Below are 13,564 nucleotides of genomic sequence, written 5' to 3' on the forward strand. Positions count from 1 at the left end.
GCCAGAGGAAAGATTTAGCTAGTTTTCTTCTCCTAAAAGTATTGGGGTACTAACATTAATTTTCAAACAGGTGGGAAAAAGAACTCAGTGTGCTTGAATATAAGTATCCCAAATCAAGGTTTTCAAAATTAAGTACACGGTAAGAAATGTGCTCCACCAGAATTAATAAACTTATTTTTAAAATAGGCCAAATTCCATTTAGAAATGTTGCAACATCAAAAATCTCTGAATAGGGACTTCCCTGGTGCGCAGTGGTTAAGAATCCGCCTGCCAATGCAGCGGACATGGGTTCAAGCCCTGGTCCAGGAAGATCCCACCTGCTGCAGAACAACTAAGCCTGTGAGCCACAACTACTGAGCCCATATGCCGCAACTACTGAAGCCCGCGCGCCTAGAGCCCGTGCTCTGCAACAAGAGAAACCACCACGAGAAACCCATGCACCATGAGGAAGAGTAGCCCTCGCTTGCCACAACTAGAGAAAGCCTGCGTGCAACAACAAAGACCTAACGCAGCCAAAAAAAAAAAAAAAAAAACAAAAAAAACTCTGAATAATAAGGCTTCTTAATTCTTCACTCATAGGAACATTTAATGTTAGACATCTAACACAAACACAAGACAATGCCAAAAAACAAGCAATCTTAGTAGTTTCATGGAGTTCATGGTTTGATTTAACCTATAAAAAAGAGTATTAAAAAAGCTTTTTTATTCAGGATGAAAAAAGGAAAGCTAGAATTAAGAGTATTTTGTGCATATAAGTTAAAAGTTTACTAGCATTTCAAGATAAGATAATAGTTTTAACTATTAGAAGATGGGTAAAATCCTAGCTATATCAGGTCCTTGAAAATGGAAATTAAAAAAAGAAATTGTTTTTCAAGAAATTTATTGAATGGGTACAGAATAAAACACCATTCTCCAATAAATGTAACATCCACTAGAAGATTTAATCACTTTGCCCTAAATTACAGGAGTTTGCTGGATGTTGGAAGTTTTTGAATTAGATTTTAATGGTTGCTTAGGATAGAGAACTAGCTTGTGCTAATGAAGTGAGTCAGGCTAGTGGTTTTCAGCTGTGGCTCCTCAGACCATCTCTGGTTTGCTACTGTATTTCCCCTGGTCCACCATGAAATCAGAACGCTACGATAAACCAAGATGATTTTTCATGAAGCTAAGTACGTTAAATTTAAAGAACTGCACTTTAAACGTTTTGTTTGTGTTATCAATTATCTTTTTTATGAAAAAGATAATAATGGAATAAAATAAGTAAAAATAAAATTAAAACTGATCTTATTTGGCAAAAGAAAAAGTTGACAATACTCTGGTTCCCCCCTCCCCAAACTTTTGAAATTTTTTTACATATCTTTAAAACACCAAAGACTGTTGTCACTGCCTTGTCAGTCCTTTAAGTTTTTCAAAACGGTCATTTTACCCTAACATCTCAGGCATGCAACTTCTGAACCAAGTTTCCTCAGGTCAGAGTTCGTATAGCACTTACAAAATCCCCTATTTGACAGTAAGACTATGGCTAAAATAACATGTGACTTATCATAATTCCAAACTATTATAGAACTTCTACATTTTGTGGGAAGATTATTTCTTTTTGTCTTCTGGTTTTTGAGAAACACTTGTGAAATCCACATGTACATCAGTGGGATTTATCTTTCAGAATGCGGAAGATATGTTTTGCCAGTCATAAATGAACTGTAATCCCCATAGACTCAAGTTTAATTCAAAAACACTCTCTCCAGAGCTGCTAAATTTGGCAATCCACAGTCTCTTCTCCATATGCTCTCCTTAGGGGATTCTACATACATTGTCCATAATGGTTTCTACTAAGGATGTCTGGAAAAGTAGATATTATGGACACAGAAGGGCCATTAAAGGGAATTTGAAAACAGATCCATTAAGTTGAAGTATACAATTGTAAGAGTCTTTAAGTTGGATGGACTCTGTTAATTGATATTCAAGGAATAACTCCATCTACCCGCAGTTTATATCATAGCGTCTAACTGCTCATGCTTGTATCGCTAACCAACCTGGTTTGGTAGTCTCCCTGGAGAGAGGAATATTAGCAGAACGTGGTGAACATAAAAAAGAACAGCAGATAAATAATGAATTGTCCCTAAATGTGGGCCTCATTTCCATTCCATTCTGTTGTTCAGCGCCTTCACTGTTTCAAATAGCCATCTTTTTTTCATTAATTACATCAGCTCTGCCTCTGTTATGTCTTGTTGGAAAAGAGAAAAGAAAGTTTCCATTATTTCCCTTCTAGACTGTGGAATGCAGCAGCTGTTGTGTTCTGCAAACATCCAGTCATATCTTAGAATCGCTGGTCATTTTTGAGTGGATTTAAAAACACTTTTCTGTATTGTTATTCTCACTGTCCCCAAACTTGTGAGCTTGTGTTTCTTTTCTCTCTCTGCTCATCTTTTGTGGCCTTACTCCCTTTTCCTCCACCTGGCTCTCATTTTCAAGCTCTGTAATAGTTCTCAAGAGCAATGCAAGTATCCCAAAGGTTTCTCTGCCGGGCCCTGTCTCAGCCCTACAACACTATTTCTGAGGGGTTTGCTTTGTTTTAATTATGTTACCTTTCCTTCTGTTTAAACGACTTTCAGGACACAATCTCTCGTCTGCCATGCATGTTGGACAACAGCACTGTGGTCCTTGTCCTGCCACCCTTGGCAAAGGCAGAGTTTGCAGTTTTACCTGCAGCAGGCTGGGAATCACGTAGTCATAATGATTCCCTGAATGTGGACAGTACTTTCTGGTTTTGAAAGTTCTTCCCCACCCATTGTCCCATTTGACACCACAAGGATCCTACAAAGCAAATAGGATGTACGTTATTCTTCCCATTTGATAGATGAGGAGAAATATGGCCCTAAGAAGTCATGGAATCGGATCAGCAAACTCTGAGCACTAGCGAGAGATGGAACAGGAACGAGAAGTCTGGCTTCTGTCTTTGGTGTTTTCTCCCAGTGCCTTTCCTCCGGTCTCTCTTTCTTCATCCGTAAAATGGGAAACATACTACCTTTGTGTTATGAGGAAAGGATGAAAGAATCCGGGTGAGTGCCACTTAGTAAGTGCTCAGTAACTGTTTATTGTGATCCTTTGTCATATAAATCCAACAGCTAACTTGGCTGAATAACATACATATGCAGCTGCTCTCTGGCTGCATGCGTCAGGATGTATTGCTCCTCCAAGGAGAGATTTTGAGCAGCCACTGACTGAACTACGTTAATTAGAAATTGATGTTTGGTTCCAGCAGTGCAGCAGCAACAATCCTCCTCCCTTTGCTCCCACAAGGAAAATGATACATGTAGCTTGATTCTTCTACACAACACAACCAGCTAACCCAACACAGTATGGTGCACATGTGGATAACAGATTCTGCATTTATAGTATCCAGTCTCACGATTTACAAGCTGTATGATCATGGTCTCGACAAATTATTTAATCTCTCCGTGCCTCAGTTTTTCCTCTCCGTAAAATGTGGATATTGAGGCTTATCAAATGGGTTTGTCGAGGGGAATAAATGAGTATAATAGGGATGTTTAATTTAAAAATTTGACCAGGGCACCAAGGTATGGTAGCTACCAGATATAATAGATCTTCAAAATGCAAAATTCTCGAGTCCATTGGAAAGAAAGTACTCGAGTCCACTGACGTTATGAGCCCTTTACCTGGGTCCTTCACTGAGAGCAGCGATATGAAAACAACAAAAGGGCTGGGATTTGGAGAGGGCCTATCAGGAGATTTTCCTGGGTGAGAGCTGCATTCTTACCTCCCCCGGCAGGGAGGGGTGTGGTTGTGCAGCCTCCCCAAGGCAAGCCTGGTGAGAGGGGCTTCCCTGGAACCACTCAGAGAGTACGGTAGGTGTTCCTGGGCGGCAGGGACTGTAGCCCACAGCGTGCCTGAGAGAGTGAGAGCAGCTGATGACAACAGAGCAGAGAGTTGCCTCTGGGCAGTAACTGCACCTGCCCAGTATCAAGTTAAGGTGTACGGATCGTGGGGACTAGTTGTAGAAACTATGGCTGTGAGGTCAGCCTGCGGTTGTATTTAAAGGGATTCCACTCGAGTACACGGTCCGCGGGGAAAGGAGACGGCAGGCACATGTCTAAAGCAGGATGGAGAGGCTCAGTCAAAGCTGCGGCCCAGCCCATGGTAAGAGGGTTTCAGCGGAGGGATCTGGGAGGGAGTCCCCAGGGATTGGAGTATAATTGCTTTACATTTTTGTGTTAGCTGCTGCTGTATAGCAAAGTGAATCAGCTGTACATATACATATATCCCCATATCTCCTCCCTCTTGCATCTCCCTCCCTCCCACCCTCCCTATCCCACCCCTCTAGGTGGTCTCAAAGCACCGAGCTGATCTCCCTGTGCTATGCGGCTGCTTCCCACTAGCTCTCTATTTTACGTTTGGTAGTGTATATATGTCCATGCCACTCTCTCACTTCGTCCCAGCTTACCCTTCCCCCTCCCCATGTCCTCAAGTCCATTCTCTGCATCTGTGTCTTTATTCCCGTCCTGCCCCTACGTTCTTCAGAACCATTTTTTTTTTTAGATTCCATATATATGTGTTAGCATATGGTATTTGTTTTTCTCATTCTGACTTACTTCACTCTGTATGAGTCTCTAGGTCCATCCACCTCACTACAAATAACTCAATTTCGCTTCTTTTTACGGCTGAGTAATATTCCATTGTATATATGTGCCACATCTTCTTTATCCATTCATCTGTCAATGGACACTTAATAACATGTTTTAAATCATAAATTAGGTTGTGTTTATGACTTGAAGTGAGTGTAGGACTATTAACTAAATAGAACTTGTAAAGTCACAGGCCGGCCCAGGATGCCATCCAAATAGGGAAAGGAACAGCCCCACTGAGGACTAAAAGGAGAGAGAGACAGAAACCATGTTATTTTGTAATTAAATCTGATGGCTTCTGATTAAGATCAGTTAGATAAAGAATCTTGAATATAGAATATTCACCAAGCTATTAGTGTTCTTTTTTCTTTACTCTGAAAGCCTATTTTCTTATCTGAAAAGTAAAAAATTTGAATGCAAAAGAATATTAACAAGTTTAAATATTTAAAATCTCTGATCCAATAAAAAGAGAGCCATCATTACTTCCAGTAGTAAGGAACTCACTGCCTCATTAAACTATTAGAAACCTACAGATGCTACAAAGTCTATCCTTATATCAAAACAAAATCCACGTTCATGTAATTTCTATCCATTTGTTTATGTTTTATCCCCTGGAGGAACACAGATCATGAAATTCTGTGATTTTCAGGTTTTTTTCCTCTCTTCCACATAATGTTAGAAAACAGTTACATCTTCCTTTATTCATTTTCAGTCTAAATATTACTGTCTCCTTCTATTCTTTTTCATATAATGTATCACACTTCTCATCTTGATCTCCCTCCTCTGCAGTTTCTCCGGTTTGTCAATTTCCCTCCTCCTGAACTGAACACAAGGCTGGATCTAACCTGAGAGCAGAGCTACTCTAGCCATCATATAATGTGCATACTAGGTTTGTGGTCAACTCAGACGTCTCAAGTTATTTTCTTAGGAAATAGCCCCCAAAGTCAGGTCCTCTTTATTCTGTACTCATACAGCTGGTTATTAAAAAGTGAAGCAAGAAAAAATGTACTTTGTTATACTCCATTTTGTCAGTTTTACCCTAGTGTTCCAGGCTTCTGAAAATATTTGAAATCTCTCTTCTGATTCAGACTGATTTTTAGAAATTATTTTTTCTCTATCCCAGCTTTGGCCATTTGATAAGCATTCTTCTAATCTGCATTTAAGGCACTGATTTTAAAAAAAAATTGAAGAGGACGATTATTTTCCAATGAACATCCTTGGGTGTGTAGATACTTGTGCACACTCAGTGCATTTCACCAGGGCATATACTCCAAAGTGGAATTATTGGGTGATAAAATATAAGTATGTTCATTTTATTAGATGTTGATAAATTGCACATTTTTAAGATGTTAAATACAATTTGGTTACAATTAACTTTCTTTACATGAGGGAGTTGCTGTTCGTGAAGTCACAGTTTACACTGACTGTGTAAAACAGGCCACGGAATGCATGTGACAATGACACCCAGTGTGCAGGGCTGGACGAGCCAGCTGCACCGTCCAGATTCCCATGAAGGCAGCAGCGGCGATCTCGTCGCACCGGCCTGTACCATGATTTCGGCCTTGGTCTGACCTTGTTTCTGCCCACATTCTAAGCCTGGTTATTTGGCTTTATGGTGCTTCTATGAGCTAAACTTTATTCATTAAAAAAAACTCCATTTCTGTTTAAATGTAAGGCCAGAATTATTTTCTGTTGCTAACGGCTAAGAGGGTATCGCAACTCTTTTCCTACTTCTACTTAAACGTTCCTTTCCATTTCTTTCCCCAGCAGTTTCAGAGTAAGAGTTCACTCCTCTGTTAATACGCGTATTCATACATATTTGGACACTCCCACAAACTGAACAACTGCTATCCCAGATGAGATCCAGTTTTTTTTCTATGAATGTCCAGGCTGCTTCTTCAGCTAGGAAATTCAGCAGAATGGGGTTTCCCAGCTTTCCCACACTCTGTATTCTTTCTTCTCTTCTTTTGTACTCTGCTCTGTTTCATTTTGATTTTGTTTCCATGCTTATTTCTCACACAGGCAACGAAACAATACCCAGAAATAAAGGGATATGGTATCAATGGCCATTAAAGTTAGCAAATTTAGCAGTGAGGAGAAAGTTGCATGTGGATGAAAAACACACTGTAATTTTTTTCCTGTTGCAAGTAAATATTTTCAGCACCACGCATAAATGGTTAAGTCACAAAAGTAAAATAATAAGAATGCATTGCATGCTTGTTGTCCTGCTGGACTTAAGCTCTGTTCTGGCTCCTTTAGTTTACTTTGCAGATTTATACTCGAATCCACTGATTGTATATCTTATAATTTGTTTCTCAAAGGACAATGTTATTTCCTTTACTTGCTAGTTTTTAGGAAAGGGAATGTCATTTTTGGTACACAGCTGCATTTTAATAGGCGAATTTTACACAAACATTAAAAAGTGGTTGAATTGGGAGTATCTCTAAAAATTCTGGTCACCAATTCTAACGTGTGCGTGGGGGGTTTCCACACCACCAACAAGCAATTCTCTGACACCATCTGCATGGCCTACACTTCAACTCAATTCTGACCCTCCCTAGAGAACAGCTTGAGCTCCTACAGATTAAGGGCTCAGTCCCACAAGCCCCCTTCTTCCACATCAGATGCCAGTTACAAGCCCAGGTTGTTACCTGTGCTTCTGACCAACCAGCTATGGATTGGAAGTTCCAGTGAGCATCTCACAGAACTCAGAAATACTCGCTAGATTACTGGTTTATAATTAAAAGGTATAACTCGGGATCAGCCAGGTAGAAAAGTGTAGGGCAAGGTATGGAGAAATGGCGAGTGTGCCACTGTCTCCCAGCCTCCACGTGTTCACCAACCTGGAAGCTCTCCAAACGCTGTCCTTTACAGTTTTTATGAAGGCTTTATTACATATGTGTGATTGATTAAATCACTGACCACTGGTGATTGATTCAACCTCCAGTCCCTCTCTCCTCCCCAGAGGTGGGGTGGGATTGAAATCTCCAACCCTTTAATCACTGGGTTGGTTCCCCTGGCAACCAGCACCATCTTTAAGTGCTTACAAAATTTACCTAATTGACATAAACTCAGGTGTGGTTGAGAGGGGTTTGTTAGGTATATTAAGACACCTTTATCACCCTTATCACTTAGGAAATTCAAGAGTTTTAGAAGCTTTGTGACAGAAACAAGGACAAAGACCAAATACATGTTTAATCATAACATTCTTGTTAGTTTCCAATAAGTTGTATCTGAAAAGACTGAATCTCAGCATTGTTACCAAACAAAAAAGAAGAGTATCTCAGACCAGAGCCTCTGGTCCATACATCCTCAAAAGGCTTCTGAACAAAGCATCTAATCTGAATTGCTGAAGGTAAGCCTCTGGCATCTAGTTTTTACAAACCCCAAGTCATTTCACTGCACAGACTCTGTTGACAATTAGTGAGCTAGTAGAAGGTTAATAACAAACACTGTGGTGGACTTACTGGCATTGCTGGCCTGGCGTCCCTTCTCTCTCCTGGTGCCGCCATCCTGATTTCCTCCTGGGGAGACACGCTCCTCCACGCACAGCCAATAGTTCAAAAGGGGCTGACCCCAGGCTGCCTGCTCCGGCGGGGAGATATGTAACTCAGGCTTAGCCAATCCATAGTGATTGGTGCAGGCATCGGTATCTGACCCAAGCAAACCCTGTAAGGCTTGATTGCAACCCTTCTGTTTAGAACTGTGGGTGAAGAGATGCATTCTTCCCCCTGGGATTTCATTAGGATCATGCGTCAGAATCATTAGGATCAGCTAGTGACCTAGAATTGCTCAGTCAGCTTGAGGGGTGGGGGCATGTAGAGGATGCTGAGCTAAGAATGAAATCAATTCAGAGGAAAGAAGAACAAGAGTGGGCGAAAGGGACAGAGGGACAGCAAGAGAGAGTGAGAGAGCAAGAGAGAAAAAGCTAGAGTATTATATTAGTATTTGAGCCCCTGAATCCATCTGTATCTGAACTAGATTAGCCCTAGGACTTTTCAGAGCCATAATGTGTCTTAGTCTGCTCAGGCTGCCATAACAAAATACCATACACTAGGTGACTTAAACAATAGAAGTTTATTTCTTATGGTTATGGAGGCTGGGAAATCCAAGATCAAGGTGCCAGCAAAGTAGGTTTCACCTGAAGGCCTCTGCTCTTGGTTTACAGGCAGTCTCTATGCTGGTGTCTGCATGTGTGTGTGTGTGTGAGAGAGAGTGAGAGAGAGAGAGAGGGAGGGAAAGAAGAAGGAGGAGGAGAAGGGGGTAGGGGAAGGGGGAGAAGAGGGAGGGAGAGAAAGAGAAAGGTCTCTGGTGTCTCTTATTTTAAGGACACTAATCCTATGATACCAGAGCCCTACCTTTATGATCTCATTTAATCTTACTTACCTCTTTTTATAATTATAAGCCCTATCTCCAAATACAGTCACATTGGGTGTTAGGGTCTCCGCATTAGGAGCTTTGGGGGGATAAAATTCAGTCCAAAGCATGACACAATAAATTCCCTCTCCTCCTTTTGTTCTGAAGGCATTGGGTTGGGTTTTCAGTCACTTCATATGACAGAGTTCCAAATGCTACAGGGCCACTGTTGTTGACTTCAGCACTCAACTCACTCCATTTCTGCCCTTATGAGTCTGTCTGCCTTCCTAAGCAGACCAGTGCAGAGGGCAACAAAGCCTGTAGGACAGACGAGGCCATCTAGTGGGGAGGTTTAGAGCATGGCCTCTGGGGTCTGGGCTGGGTTTGAGCTCCAGCTCCGTCATTCACTTAGCCTCCCTCTGGGTGTGTGAACTCACCTATAAGTGGTATGGACAAAAAGTCCCTACCTCTGGAATTATTATGAGGATTTGATACATTAATATTCATAAACTACCTAGAACAGTGCCCGGCACCGAGCTACCATGTTTGTTAAATATCAGGTCCGTACATACATACCTGTGTTAAATCACTGCTTGTGCCTTTATTAGCGTGTGACTGCATGTTACTTAACTCTTCTGAGCTGTTCCCTTTGAGTGATAGCACATATAAATTTACTAGCACAGGTCCTGACATAGTGAACACTCAATAAATGGCATGTGAACAAATGGATAAGTTGCAATTAAAAAAAGAAGTTCCCCTTTTTGTCTTGTAATTTTCACTTTGAACTTGAGTATATTTAATTTGGAATTCCTTTATAGATTTATTAGATTCATCTATTTTTCTCTCGACTTCAGAAAGCATTAGTTATCTAATGCTCAAATATAATTATATGGAAATGACAGCTGTGTCCAAATGAGATGGAATAATTTAGACTAGCATTTGATAACAGTGCTTTCCACAATTCTTAAGAAATCTGTTGCTGAAAAAATAGCAGGGCAAAGTGGAAGTCTAACAGGAGCTGTATAATTAGCAATTATTTAGATAGATTACTTTTCTAAGAAACTTTCTGTAATGGAACAAACCACAGACTTCTTATTAAAATTATACTCTATTAAAAGTATTAAAATTATATTCTATTAAAAGTAAAGACCAGAAAAGCAGAATGGGTTGCCTCTTTCTTGTTTAATCAAAGCAGGGGTTTGTTCAAAGTCAGGGTTCTACCTGACTTTAGATGAGATTTATATCATGGAATTCCACATCAAAGGATCTCTTGAACTGCTGACCTAAGTTGGGAAAAGAAGATGATAACTGTGTGATTTTGCAGCCAGATTCACATTATAAATTAAAATTTTCCACTTTGTCCAAGTTGGTGACTCTCAGAAGCAGACCTCTCTTTCTCATCAGGGAAATGGCTTCCTGTCCCAAACAAACAGGCTATCAAGGTTATTCAAAATTTTGTTTCCAATTTTCACTTAAAATTTTTTCTATTTTAAAATTATTCCTACAAAAAGTCAAACGATAAAGATATGTTTAAAGAAAAAGTTGTGTCCTTCATCCTCCATTTCCCCCTCTATTCTTATCTGTCTGAGGTAACCAGTGTCTTCAGTGTATTTCCTTTTTTAATGAAAGTGGAATCATATTGTACACATTACTGTCTCTTGCTTTTTTTTTTTTTTTGTATGTGATTAACATCCCTCCTCCAGGGATGTGAGCTCAAACACATTCTTTAGGGCTTCCCTGGTGGTGCAGTGGTTGAGAGTCCACCTGCCGATGCAGGGGACAAAGGTTCGTGCCCCGGTCTGGGAAGATCCCACATGCCGCGGAGCGGCTGGGCCCGTGAGCCATGGCCACTGAGCCTGCGCGTCCGGAGCCTGTGCTCCGCAACAGGAGAGGCCACAACAGTGAGAGGCCCGCATACCGCAAAAAAAAAAAAAAAAAAAAAAAAACCAAAAAAAACCCACATTCTTTACATAGTGGCATAAAATTTCAAGTAAGCATCCCCAGATTTTATTCCCTAGACCATTTAAATTTTTTTCAGATTTCTTCTTTTGTCACCACAAAGGATGTCAATAAACATGCACATGTTCTTACATTGACAAAAAACACAAAATGAGATTTCTCTAATGTGCAGTGATTTTAGGGTAATTTCAAGATGATACCACATCCTTCCAACACAGTAAAAGGAAATAATGACCTTTGTGAAAAGGAGACTCTGAAAAAAAAAAATAAAAGAATGTAAGGAATACATTTAAATAATTTAGGTCACAAGTGATCCCATTCACTTTTGCAATGTGGTGCTTGTTGTATTCAACCTCTGTAAATCATTTCTAGATCTATGAAGAGGGCCATGAAGTCTCCATATTCATTGGAAGGCCGTGGGTAGTTTCTCAAAGTATGGTTCCTAGAGGCACACTGGTGGGGATCACACACATGTTCACAGTAAAGATTCCACTGCCCACCACCTGGAGATTTTTATTTAGTGGGTTTGGAGTGGGGGCCTGGTACCTTCACATTTCAACCAAAAATTCCCAGGTGAAAGCATTGGAGTTTGTAAGTTTGGGACTAGACTGGGGGTCAGCCAAATTCAGCCTTCCACCTGTTTTTTATGGTCTGTGAGTTAAGAATGGTTTTTACATTTTTAAATGGTTGAAAAACAATCAAAAGAAGAATATTTCATGATATGTGAAAAGTAAGTGCAATTCAAATTTCAGTGTCCATAAATAAAGTTATTGGAACACAGCCACACCCATACATTCTGTATCTATGGCGGTTTTTGGGCTACAACAGCAGAGTTGAGTAGTTGCCACAGAAACCATCTGGCCACAAAGCCAAAATATTTACAATCTGGCCCTCTATAGGAAAAGTCTGCCAGCCCTTGGACTAGGTGGTCTCTAAGGTCCCTATCATTTCTGAATGTATTTTATTCACTGTCTTATTTACCTCCTTCCAAATGGAAATGCACCGCCAAACCCTAGAGCTGGCACAGACCCCTGGAGGTGCAGAGCGTGGGTGGAGATCAGACACCAGGGTGAGTTATAACTTAGGAGGCAATGTGAGCCACGTATAATAAGTTACACGTTAGCACAGTCAGAAAGTGAGTACAACTGCACCAGCTAATCCTAATGCCACATTACACGAACCGGCCTCTGGTTCCAGTGCTCCCACACACTGGCTCATGGAATCCTTGCAACAGCTCTGTGATGTAGGTGCTATCTTTTTCCTCCTTCTATAGTTGAGGAAACTGAGGAATGGAAAGGTTAAGTTACTGGCCTAAGCGTACGTTATTATAAGTAGCAGAGTGGGAATTTGAACCGAGGTAGTCTAGCTGCAGTGTCTGGGCATAAAACCACTATGCCATTACTGCAGGCGATAAGGGAAAAGTCATTTAAAGGTAAAAATCACCATGTTTGGACTCATATCTCAATTCCAGTTTGAAAGTCAGGGTAGTGGGATGTTACCTTCTGGTGAACATGACCTCACCTTTTTACCCAGGGTCACAAGGTCAAATATCCTCAGGGCCGGTTGGGAGCATCGCTGAATGAGGAACGCTGCCTTCTCAAACACAGCTGTTTTTCTTACTTTGAAGAGCACCGTGGAAACAGAGCCTTTTCATCACAGGAAAACAGCTGTGTGAGGAGTGATGGTAACTGGCAGCTGAAGGGCTAGGAGACAATCACGTGTGGTGAGGACTGTGTGTGGCTGGAGAGGAAGTGCCCCATCGAGAAAGGGCCTGCTCGTCACCTCTAGCTTCTTACTGACATGTAGAAATAAGGGCAATCCAGATTTTGGTAGTGTGACCTCCCAACATTTCAGAGTTCAGCAATTAATTCAAATATTAAAAACAAACAGAGAAAACACACTGTCTGGGCCAAACAAAATAAGATTGCAAGTCACCAGTGTGGGACCCATGCTTTAGTAATTTTCTCTTTAGGCTAAATCATCTTAATGCGAAACCTTTCCAAACGGATCTGTAGGCCCAGACCTTTAATCAGAGCATGGCTGCCCCCTTGAACTGGTGCCAAGTTTTGCAGTCAACTGTAGTTGATGAGAGCTACAAAGTTACCTTCAGATGTCCGAGTCCTACCTGTCAGATACTTATGCTGTGATCAAGCCTAATGCCCTCCTTATGTATGTTACAAGAAATGTCTGCTTTATGTTAGTAGACAATCTTTACCAGGACTGGCAGCATTGATAAGTGCTTTTCCTTAATGGAAGAGCATATTTTCATAGCTTTTCCAGGAGTATCTTGGTACTTTTAATGGAACCATGATCCATCCCCTTAGTTATTCTTCAATCACACAATGCTTATTTCATTGAATACAATGGCTCATGCCCATTCACTGATGGCCCCCAAATAAAAGCTCTTTTTTGAAATTTGAAAGTGCTCCAGAGTAGAGTACACAACAAGGAAAAGAACAAAACAGAAAAATGCCAGTTGTTCAGTTGAAGCAAAAAAAATGATGTTCAGAGTACTGTAAACTTGAGTGATAAATCACTGTTAATAAAATAATTTAAAAACATCCGTCACTCTGACAATCTGAAATGGTATTTAAATCGTTTAGACA

The sequence above is a fragment of the Tursiops truncatus genome, chromosome 11 (assembly GCF_011762595.2).
Source record: "Tursiops truncatus isolate mTurTru1 chromosome 11, mTurTru1.mat.Y, whole genome shotgun sequence".
In the NCBI taxonomy this organism is placed as follows: Eukaryota; Metazoa; Chordata; class Mammalia; order Artiodactyla; family Delphinidae; genus Tursiops; species Tursiops truncatus.